Below are 11,264 nucleotides of genomic sequence, written 5' to 3' on the forward strand. Positions count from 1 at the left end.
AAAATAAGATTTCACATTGGTTTTTTAAAGTTTTTGGAACCTGGAATGAAACTGCATAAATTAGAAATCAACTTCTTAAAACTGACTGAATTATGTTACCCAGTCTCCCTATCCATAGACATGATCTTTCTCTCCTTTTTTTTAAACTTCTTATGCCAAATGATTAAATACATTAGTTTTCCACCTTTCTTCTTAAATTCCTTTAAGGTTATAAATTTTCCTGAGAACAGTTTAAACTGCATTCTATAAGCTCTGATTTACAGCAATTTCATTATTATTCAGTACTAAGTATTTTTTAAATTCCCATTATGATTTTTTCTTTGATCAAGGAACTAGGAAGATATTTCCCCCCATAAGTATATAGGTTGGAGGGGAAAGGAGGGTACTGATTTCTAACTTCCTTCTACTTCAGTCAGAAAATGTAATCTGTATGACACAGAAATTTGCTGAGACTTTTAAGGGCTTAAGCAGGAGCTGATGAAATAAGACCTATAGGCCAAATCCAGCCAGGCACCTACTATTTGTAAATAAAATTTTATTGGAATATAGCCACACCCAAGTATTTACATATTGCCTATGGCTGTTTTCAATTTACAACATCAGAGCTGAATAGTTACAAATAAAGTTGCCAATAGCTGGGGGAAAAAATCCCCAACTTTGAGATAAAATGTTTATCTCAAAGCAGAAAATACTTAGGATTTGGCCATTTATCAAAAGCTTGCAAAACCCATGGCCTAAAGCATGGTCAATTTTCATGAATGTTCAGTATGTGGTTGAAAAAAAGGGTTATATTTTCCAATTGTTGGGAATAGGGTTGTATATATATTCACCAAATCAAATTTAATAATGTTCTATCTTCTATAATTTCTTTCTCTTTTTTTTTTTTTGTCTGCTGAATCTAAAATTACTAAGAGGTGTGTGAACATCTTTAACTATGATAATGAACTTGTCAAAATTTTCTTATAATTTTGTCTACTTTTTTCTTTATAAGTTGGGAATTAAGCTATTAGGTTCATATAAACTTATTAGAAACAGCTTCCTACCAAAAATTAATATTTTATCATGATATAGAATCCTCTCAGATGCTACTAATATTTTGCCATAAAATATATTTGGTCTGATAATATCATTACTACACAAGAAATATTTTGGTTAGTAATTGTTATTTTTCCCCCATTGTTTTCAATCCTTTTCTGTCCTCATTCTTTAAGGTGTTCTCTTACAAACAACATATAACTAGATTGTTTCCCTTTTCAGTTTGATGTAATAATTAATTTGATTACTGATGTTTAGATTTATTTCTGCCATTTTATCTTGTGCCTTTTATTTTGCCCACATTTTTTCTCTTTCCTCCCTTTTGTTAAATTGACGAGTTTTTTCATATTTTTTCTTTTTTTCTTTTCTCATTTAGAAGATACCCATTTTCATTCTTTTGAACATTAACTTTTAACTTCCATATCTATAATATGAAATTTAGCTTCATCCCAAATAACACAAGGGCCTTAAGAGGTTTTAAATCTAATTATCTCCTCCCCACTTATATCAAATTGTAGTACAGTTCTTTATGACTACCCTGATATTACTGTGGTCTTTTAAACTCCGTAAGTTAGAGGTTTCTGTTTTACATCATTAATGTATGTTTACATTTATCCCCATATCTACCACCTTACTTCGTTATGCTCTTTCTAACATCTCAAACCTCCTTTTGAAGATAAGAATTAAATCATTCAAAGTTACTTGGAGGAATGGGGCTTTTAGCTAAACAGATAAACTCCCTATTTTTGTTTATCTCAAAATACCTTTATTTTGCCTTCATGGTTCAAAGAACTATTTCGTCACTAGAAAACAATTCTAGAACAGTTTTTATTTTCTTTTGGTACATTTATAATTCCACTGTGTGAGTTTCTGTTTTAAGATCTTGGTGTTTTGGGGATCCCTGGATGGCTCAGTGGTTTAGCGCCTTCGGCCCTGTGTGTGATCCTGGAGTCCCGGGATCAAGTCCCACATCAGGTTCCCTGCATGGAGCCTGCTTCTCCCTCTGCCTGTGTCTCTGCCTCTCTCCCTCCCCTCTCTCTCTCTCTCTCTCTCTCTCTCTCTTTCTCGAATAAATAAATAGAATCAAAAAAAAAAAAAAAAAAGATCTCGGTGTTTGTCTTTACCGTTACACATTTTGCTACAATGAATGAGTCCATGCACCCCCCTGTATGGCTTTCTTGCTATTTCTTCGGCCTCCAAAACATGAAGATCGCAATGTTTTTTCTAAAATCTTTTACACTTCAAATATTGTCTCTCCTCCCATCTTCCCTCTACCATCTTCTGAAATTTACTCTTCTCTTATCCTTTTCATCACAATATCTACCCCTCAGCTCCTCTACTATCTTCTTTATGCCAGCTTCAGACCTATGTTTTAGTAATTTTTCTCCTGTACTGTATCTAATATCTTATTTATCCTTACCATTAATTTTTTTTTGTTTTTTATTTGGCATTTCTACAATTTCTAATTGGTTCATTTTCAAAACTGCCTGGTCAATAATAGCGACTCCCTCCTTACTCATGTTATTGTTATCTTTTATTCCGTTAACAATATTAAAATGTTTCATTCATAAACTGCATTTATATTCCAAGAACAGAAGTCTACCGGGTTTGGTTCTTTGGTATGCTGTTCCTACTGACTTTCACACATGGTGGCTTATTATGATAGTAATTTCTGATTGTGTGCTCCTATTTTATGTAACTGTGGCAATTCTTTGCAGCTTGATTGAAGATGTTTACTTCCCAGCAGAATCGGAGTATGGTTCTGCCAAGCATCTACAGCATTTATTAAAGCATTTATTTACCATCTTAAATTATAATTCTAGATTTAGGCTTTTTCAGATTGTGCAAACAGTATTAATTTAAACCCCAAATGCACACACAAGGGCAAGTGAGTGGTTACCAATACTCAGAGGAGACTTTTGCTTTTAACCTCTATTCAGATACCATAGAGAATCTTTTCTTTTGCCTACTTCTGGAAGAGGGTAAGAATTTTCTTCCCCTTGCCACTTGCTTGCCTTTTCCCTAAAGTAGTTTCCAATCTGACTTCACAAACTGTAGAAGCCCTGATCTTAGTCCTCAGCCACTCTGTGCTCTTAAGTTACAGGTCACGTAGGTCCATATATGTCCCCAGGGTATCCAGTGGCTTCAAAGCCATGCTATTTCTCTGAGATCCTGCTTGTTCCTTTATGCAGATTCATCCATTCATTTAAAAGGACTTTCTGTTGCGATTGCCTTTTTTTTTTTTTAAAGCAAGCATATTTTGAATGTTTTAGAACCAAAAGGTTCAGGCAGTTATACTGTCAGAAAAAGAAATCCAATGAATACTTTTCTTAACTGCTCAACCTGAAATCCAATGAATGTTTTCTTGACTGCTCCACCTAATGCCATAGCCATATCAAGTTCTTATTTTCTAGCTTAAAAGAACTGTGTGGCAGTTACTTCAGGATAATCTATTCCAATAGGAAAATTCCTCTGGAATAAGAATTTAATAAGCCCGTTCAATCAGGGTGGTGATGAAATCAAAGATTTAAATATGGCAATATTTGTATTAGAATAATTAACCAGATAACTGGTCTTGTGTGAATACAATTTGGAAACCACAAAAGACGTGAGGCAATTTACTTTAATAGTGTTCTATTCAAATCAGGGCAATTCACTTTCTAGTCATATATCATCCAGCATGAGATATACCACACCTCTTTTTTCTTTTTTTAAGATTTTATTTATTTATTCATGAGAGACACAGAGAGAGAGGCAGAGACACAGGCAGAGGGAGAAGCAGACTCCCTGTCGGGGAGCCCTATGTGGGACTTGATCCCAGGACCCTGGGATCACACTCTGGGCTGAAAGCAGGCACTCAACCACGGAGCCACCCAGGTATCTCACCACACACCTCTTTTTTCATAATTTTTAAGAAATATAACAAAGTTGGGGTGCCTGGATGGCTCAGTCAGTTAAGCATCTGCCTTCATCTCAGGTCATGATCTCAGGGTCCTGGAATCAAGCCCCCACATCGGGCTCCCTGCTCAGCAGGGAGCCTGCTTGTCCCTCTCCCTCTACCCGTTTCCCCTACTTGTGCTCTCTCTCCTTTCTCTCAAATAAATAAAATATTTTTTAAAAAAATAAAAATAAATATTACAAAGTCAAAATGCCATATATTATTTTGTATAATATTACCCATTTTAACCAAAGTCTCAGTTTAGAAAGAGTCAGTTTCTCAGGGAGCAGCTACATAGATGGTCATTATTCTTCTATAAAATATATGTATACACTTTTATATATATACATACATAATTACATAAAAGAGAAAGAAGCAGACAGAGAGAAAGAGAGATGGGAGGATAAGAGGGGAGAGAGACTTCTCACCTACTCAGCTGCATTCTTATCAAGTGACACCCTGGTACCTATATTATCAAATTTCCATCTTTGTTTTCTAATGTTATGTGCTAAACTGTGTTCCCTAAAACTTCATATGTTGAAGTCCTAACTCCCACTACCTCAGAATGTGACTGTATTTGGAGGCAGGGTCTTTAAAAATGTGATTAAATTAAAATGAAGTAATCAGATTGGGCCCTAATCCAGTATGACTGGTGTCATAAGAAGAGATTAGGGCATAGAAAGTTACAAAAAACAAAACCATGGGAAGATACAGGAAGAAGATGACCATCTAAAAGCCAAGGACAGAAGTCTAAGAAGCAACCAGCCCTGCCCATACCTTGATCTTGGACTTTTAGCCTTCTAGATTTATGAAATAATAAATATGTGTTGTTTAATGCAAAATAAAAGAATTCTAAAAAATTTTCCACCTACAGTATCACAGGGCCTAACTCATACACTGTAAGTATAATGGTCTACACGTGATCAAAGAGTTCTGCTAAATATATTATTTCTACTTCTTTATTCAAATATTTGAATACCTACTATGTAGCAAGCCCTGTGCTACATAAAAGAAACAGTATACAGAAGAATGTAATTTCCAAACCAGTAACTACTCCAACCTTTTCTCTGGTCCTAATACCTTCATAGGCTCCACTCTAATAAAACAAGAGGAAATAAGGACATTTTCTTATTTTTTCTTTAACTGTATTATACTTTTAAAATCATGGCTTACATTTGTGGCTTAACAGTTGATAATCACTACTGTCCTGAAAAGCCTATGCCACCTCATATATTATTTTATAAATTAGCAGAGTTGCATATAATAAATGGTAAGAACAGTGAGGCTGATATTTCAGAACCAGTTATTAAGCTAAGAAAACAACCAAGGCAACTAACTATCCAAGCTCCATATTTCAATGTGGCTTTGTTTTTCTTGCTATCATTTATGCAGCTAACATAGTGAACAGTATTAATAACTATGAAAAAAATGCTTGTGAAAGTTGACAAGAGGATTCTAAAATTTATATGCAAATTTAAAGGATTCATAATAGCCAAGAATAAAGTACTCCAAATTTATATACCAGACATTAAGACTTATTATAAAATTACAGTAATTAAGACAGCATGTCACTAGAGCAAGAACAGACAACAGAAAAATGAACAGGATAGAACTGCACTATCCAATACAGTAGTTACCACACCTATGTGACCACTGAGTATGTAAAATGTGGCTAGTGCAATGCAGAAAGTGAATTAATTTCTTTTTTATTTTAATGAATTTAAATTCAAGATTAAACTTACTAAACTATAGTTTGGACCAACTTAGTTATATGAATCTATGTTTTCAACTTTAAGTTTTGTGAAATCAAACTACAGATCAAGTATTAATGATGACAATTTAATGTATGAAATTAGTGGTGTAATAAATGTGAATGAAATACATGCTAAATGTCAAAGACTGAACAAAAAAATATAAAGTATCTCAATTCCATATTGATTACATAGTAAGATATTATTTTATCATACTGGGCTTAAAAAGATATATTATTTAAATGAATTTTATCAGTTTATGTTTACTTTTTTTTAATGGGGCTACTAGAAAATTTATATGTATACATGTATGGCTCACATTTGTGACTTGCATTATACTTTTACTAAACAGCCCAAGTGTAGTGTGTCCAGAAAAAGATTCACTCATTTATACCTGATTTATAAGAAAGATTACATTGCAAGTGAAGTGGAGAAAGGATGATCTTTTCAATAAATGGAGTTGAGTGAAATGAAGGGGGGAAAATAGGTATCTTGAGTCCTCACATAATAAAAATCAATTCCAGTTGCATTGTATATCTAAATGAGAAAGTCAAAATAATAAAGCTGTTGGAAGAAAACAAAGAGAGTGTCTTCATTACATTGGGCTAGGCAAAGATTTCTAAACAGGCTATAAAGTATTAATCATTTTTTAAAATTGCTAAATTAGAGGCATTCCTGGGTGGCTCAGTGGTTGAGCATCTGCCTTTGGCTCAGGTCATGATCCCGGGTTCCTGGGATCAAGTCCTGCACTGGGTTCCCCACAGGGAGCCTGCTTCTCCCTCTGCCTCTCTCTGTGTGTCTCTCATGAACAAATAAATAAAATCTTATAAAATAAAATAAAATAAAATAAAATAAAATAAAATAAAATAAAATAAAATAAAATAAAATAAAATAAAATAGCTAAATTAGACTACACTAAAATTAAGAACTTCTGCTCATCAAACGACATCACTAAGAGAATGAAAATGCAAGCCAGAGTGGTGAAAAGGGGGAACATGTGAAAGAGATGGACAGTATGTAAGACACATGTGCATACACACATACACACACAGAGAAAATATCCATTGTATATACATTAATACCTTAATATGTTTTAAAGATTTTATTTTTAAGTAATCTCTACACTCAATGTGGGGCTCAAACTCATAACCCTGAGACAAGAAACATATGCTCCACTGATTGAGCCAGCCAGGTGCCCTAATACCCTAATATTTGACCATAGTTCTCCTGTTAATATGTTTTACTTAAGCAAATTTTCAAGCAACTGAATGTTACCCATTCAAGAAACAAAAACTTTTAGCCAATTTTTATTTATTTATAAGTACTTATATACATTCCTGGTTGTGAAAGTAAAGATAATGTACACAAAATCTACCTTTACACAGACTACATAAGGTCACTGTTGGAGTTGGTATATAAAAAATATCCTCAAATGAAAGATTTCCTCTGAAAAAGTTACCCTCAAATTAAAACTAATCTTTAAAAAAATACTTAAGACTTACAGTCCAGACAAGATGGATTAAACTGATTTCTCCCTACTCCTCCCTCAATGTACAACTATAAATCCTAAAAATAATGCAAGAGACATCAAAAGAACAACTTTGGAAGGTGTCAAAAGGAAAACACACTAGAACTGTTATATATCCCAGAACTAGAGATATGATACAGAGGCAAGGCTTCTGTGCTCTCCCTTCCATCCAACTAAAGAAGACCTATCCAGAAGGTGACCTAACCCTAGCATGTCCCAATCCCCAATCTAGCACACAAGGCAGTGCAGGCAGACCAGTTCTTCTCTGGGGTTCAACAAGAATCTCTCCAATGTCACCACCAATTGAGCCCACCACTAAAGGCAAGAAGGTATGATGGAGGTTCCACTAACAAGAAGCAGTCAGGGGCAACAATTTCCTTCTCAAGAACTGAGATGTCCCTGCCCTACTGAGAAAAAACCGGATGGCCAGATAACAAGAGGAGGCAGGATGTCATGCCAAACCTTAACAGAATGAATACCTGTTAAAGATTGAAACAGGATTCAGAGTCTCCAACATAATAGATAAAGTGCCCAGGATACAACAACAAATCACCTATCTCACCACAAAATAAGAATATCACAGCTGGAATAAGAAAAGACAATCAACTGCCATCAACACAAAGATGAATCAGATGTTGGAATTATCTGACAGAAATTGTAAAGCAGTGGTCATAAATATGCTTTAGTGATCAATTTCATATTCTCTTGGAGCAAATGAAAAAATAAAAACCTCTGGGCAGGGGGGGTAGGGGGAGTTATAAAAAGGAGCCAAAAGGCAATTACAGAAATGAAAAATACAGTAGCAGAAATAAAAAAATACTCTCTAAAGGGACTCAATAGTAGAGATGCCAGAAGATGGAATCACTAAAGCTTAGAAAAGTGTAGTAGAATTTAACCAGTCTACACAACCAAGAAAATAGACTGAACACAAATGAACAAAAGCTTCAGGAACCTGTTAGACTCTAATAAAAGAACCAACAACATTTGTATCATCAGAGTCCCAGAAAGAAGAGAGAAAAGAGAATAGGGTTGAAAGAGTACTCAAAGATATAATGGCTAGAAACTCTTCAAAACTGGCAAAACAAACATACAGAGGCTAGATGCTGAGGAGACACGAAACAGTATAAATCCAAGAAAGTATACAGCAAAATACAGCAAAATTAAACCTCTGCCAACTAAAGAAAGAAAAAATCTGGAAAGGAGCCAGAGAAAAACACTGCATTATCTACAGAGGAATACCTCATCTAAAACTATGGAGGCCAAAAGTAAAAACACGCATCACTTTTCAAGCACTGAGAGACAAGAACTGTTACCCACAAATTCTATATCTAGAGACATTATCCTTCAGGAATGAAGAGAAAAAAAGACATTATCAAACAAAGAAGAATTTCTAGAAGGATTTGTCACTAGCAGACATACTCTTAAAGAATGGCTTAAGGGATGCCTGGGTGGCTCAGTGGTTGGACGTCTGCCTTTGGCTTGGGTCGTGATCCTAGGGTCCTGGGATCAAGTTCCAAGTCGGCTCCCCGTGGGGAGGCTGTTTCTCCCTCGGCCTGTGCCTCTGCCTCTCCCTCTGTGTCTCTCATGAGTGAGTAGATAAAATCTTTTAAATAAATAAATAAATAAAATAAAGAATGGCTTAAGAAGTTTCTTAAAATAAAAGAAAGTAATAAGAAAAAAGGGAATCCTGGAGCGCCAGGAAGAAAGAGTAATAGAGCAGAAATCTGGGTACATACAATAAACTATCCTTCTCGTGAGTTTTATAGATCATATTTGAAGATGGAAACAAAAATGATAAACACCTGGTGTTGAATATTTAAAAGTAGGGAAGATAAATGGAAGTAAGGCTTTCATACTTTACTCAAAGTGGTAGAATGCTGATCCAGGAGACTGAGAATCTACAGTAGTCCACTTTTATCCATGGGAGGATACATTCCAAGTGGACACCTGAAACTACAGATAGTATCAGACTCTATATATACTATGTCTATTCAATACCTACATACCTATGATAAGTTTTAATTTATAAATTAGGCACAGTAACAGATTAACAATAAGAATAAAATAAAACAATTATAAAGTATACCGTAATAAAAGTTACATGAATGTGGTCTGTCTCTCAAAATCTTATTGTCTTGTGTTGTCTTCTTGTGCTGATGTAAGGTGATAAAATGCCTACATGATGGCATGAAGTGAGATGAATGACAGGCATTGTGATGAAGCTTTAATGAACTACCAACCTCCTGACCTTGGGCAGGAGGAGGATCATCATCTTCTTTGGACTGCAGGTGACTGCAGGTAAATGAAACTAAGGAAAGTGAAACTGTAGATAAGGGGGGACTACTGTGTGTATGTGTGTTTGAGAAAGAAAGAAGCCCAAGCAACACTATAAAAACTCTACAGAGTACAAATAATAAAATGACAGACCTAAGCACTAACATATTAATAATTACTACTATTTGTACAGGTGAAGTCCTAACCTCTAATGTGACTATATTTGGAGAAAGGGCCTTTAGGAGGTAATGAAAGTCACACAAAGTCAAAGGGTGCAGCCCTGACCTAATAGGATTAGTGTCCTTATAAGAAGAGATACTAGAGAGTTCCAGTCTTCCTCCACCCACACACAAAGAACAGGTCATGTGGACACACAGAATGACAGCCCCTACCTACAAGCCAAGGGAAGAGGTCTCAGAATGAAACGTACCCTGCCAACACCTTAATCTTGAACTTTTCAGCCTCTAGAACTGTGAGAAAATAAATGTCTACTGCTTAAGTCAACCAGCTTACAGACTTTGTTCCAGCAGCCTGAGCAGACTTAAGACAATTACCTTAAAAGTAAATGAACTAAATACTAATCAAGACAGAGGCTGACAGAATGCATTAAAAAAAATAAAGCGACTCAAATACAAGCTGTCTACAAGAAACTCAGTCCAAATTCAACAACAGAAGTATTTTGCAAGTAAAAGGACAGAAAAGGTATGCTATGTAAATGTTAACTTAAGAAAGCAGGAGTGATATCAATACTTTCTGACAAAGCAGCCTTCAGAACAAAGAAAATTATGAAAAACAAACAGAGATATTATAGAACAATAAATGATCAATCGACCAGGAAAACGTCATGAACCTTAAAGTGCATACACCAAAAAACTGGGCCTCAAATAGAGGAAGCAGAACCTGACAAACCTGAAAGGATTTATAGACAAATCCACAATTAATAGTTGGAAATTTCAATACCTCCCTCATCAGCTAACAGAACTACTAGGAAACAAAAAAATCTATAAGGATGCAGAAGATCTAAACAACAAAACTAATCAACTAGATCTAATTGACATAAATAGGACACCCCAATCAACAACAGCAGAATACACAATTTTTTTTTCCCAAGGACCCGCAGAAAATTCACTGAGAGATAATATCATGGGCTATAAAACAAAACTTCACAAATCTTTAAAACTTGAAATTATATACAGTGTGTTCTTTGATTATAATAGAGCCAACTAGAAATCAATAAAGAAAGTTAATAGAATAGGGGCACCTGGGCAGCTCAGTCAGTTAGGTGTCTGCCTTCACAGCTCGGGTCATGATTCCAGGTCCCTGTAAGCAGGGAACCTGTTTTTTCCCTCTCCTCCTTGCTCATGCTCCCTCTGGCTATCTCTCTCTCTCTCTCAAATAAATATAATTAAAAAAAAAAAAAGATAGCAAAATAATCTGTAAACACATGAAAATGAAGCAACCCACTTCTAAATAACCCGTGTGTCAAACATGAAGTCTCAAAGGAACTTCTAAAGATACACAAAACTGAATGAAAATGAACGTACAGCATACCAAAATATATGGGAGGGAGCTAAAACATGCGGACAAGGATTGTATAGCACTAAATATTTATATAAGAAAAGGTCTCAAATAGTCTAAGTTATTACCTCAAGAAACCAGAAAAAAAAAAAAAAACACAAAGCAATCAGAAAGAAGGAAATAAAAATAAAAGCAAAATCAGTGATAGTGGGAGAGGCCT

General features: G+C 35.0%; 1 protein-coding gene across 3 annotated transcripts in view; it reads right to left on the reverse strand.

Moving 5' to 3' along the window:
• MAGI3 (membrane associated guanylate kinase, WW and PDZ domain containing 3) overlaps positions 1-11,264 on the reverse strand; it is a 235,061-nt gene that overhangs the window by 188,475 nt on the left and 35,322 nt on the right. The gene's annotated exons all lie outside the window — the stretch shown is intronic.

This window comes from Canis lupus, chromosome 17 (assembly GCF_011100685.1).
Source record: "Canis lupus familiaris isolate Mischka breed German Shepherd chromosome 17, alternate assembly UU_Cfam_GSD_1.0, whole genome shotgun sequence".
NCBI classification, from domain to species: Eukaryota; Metazoa; Chordata; class Mammalia; order Carnivora; family Canidae; genus Canis; species Canis lupus.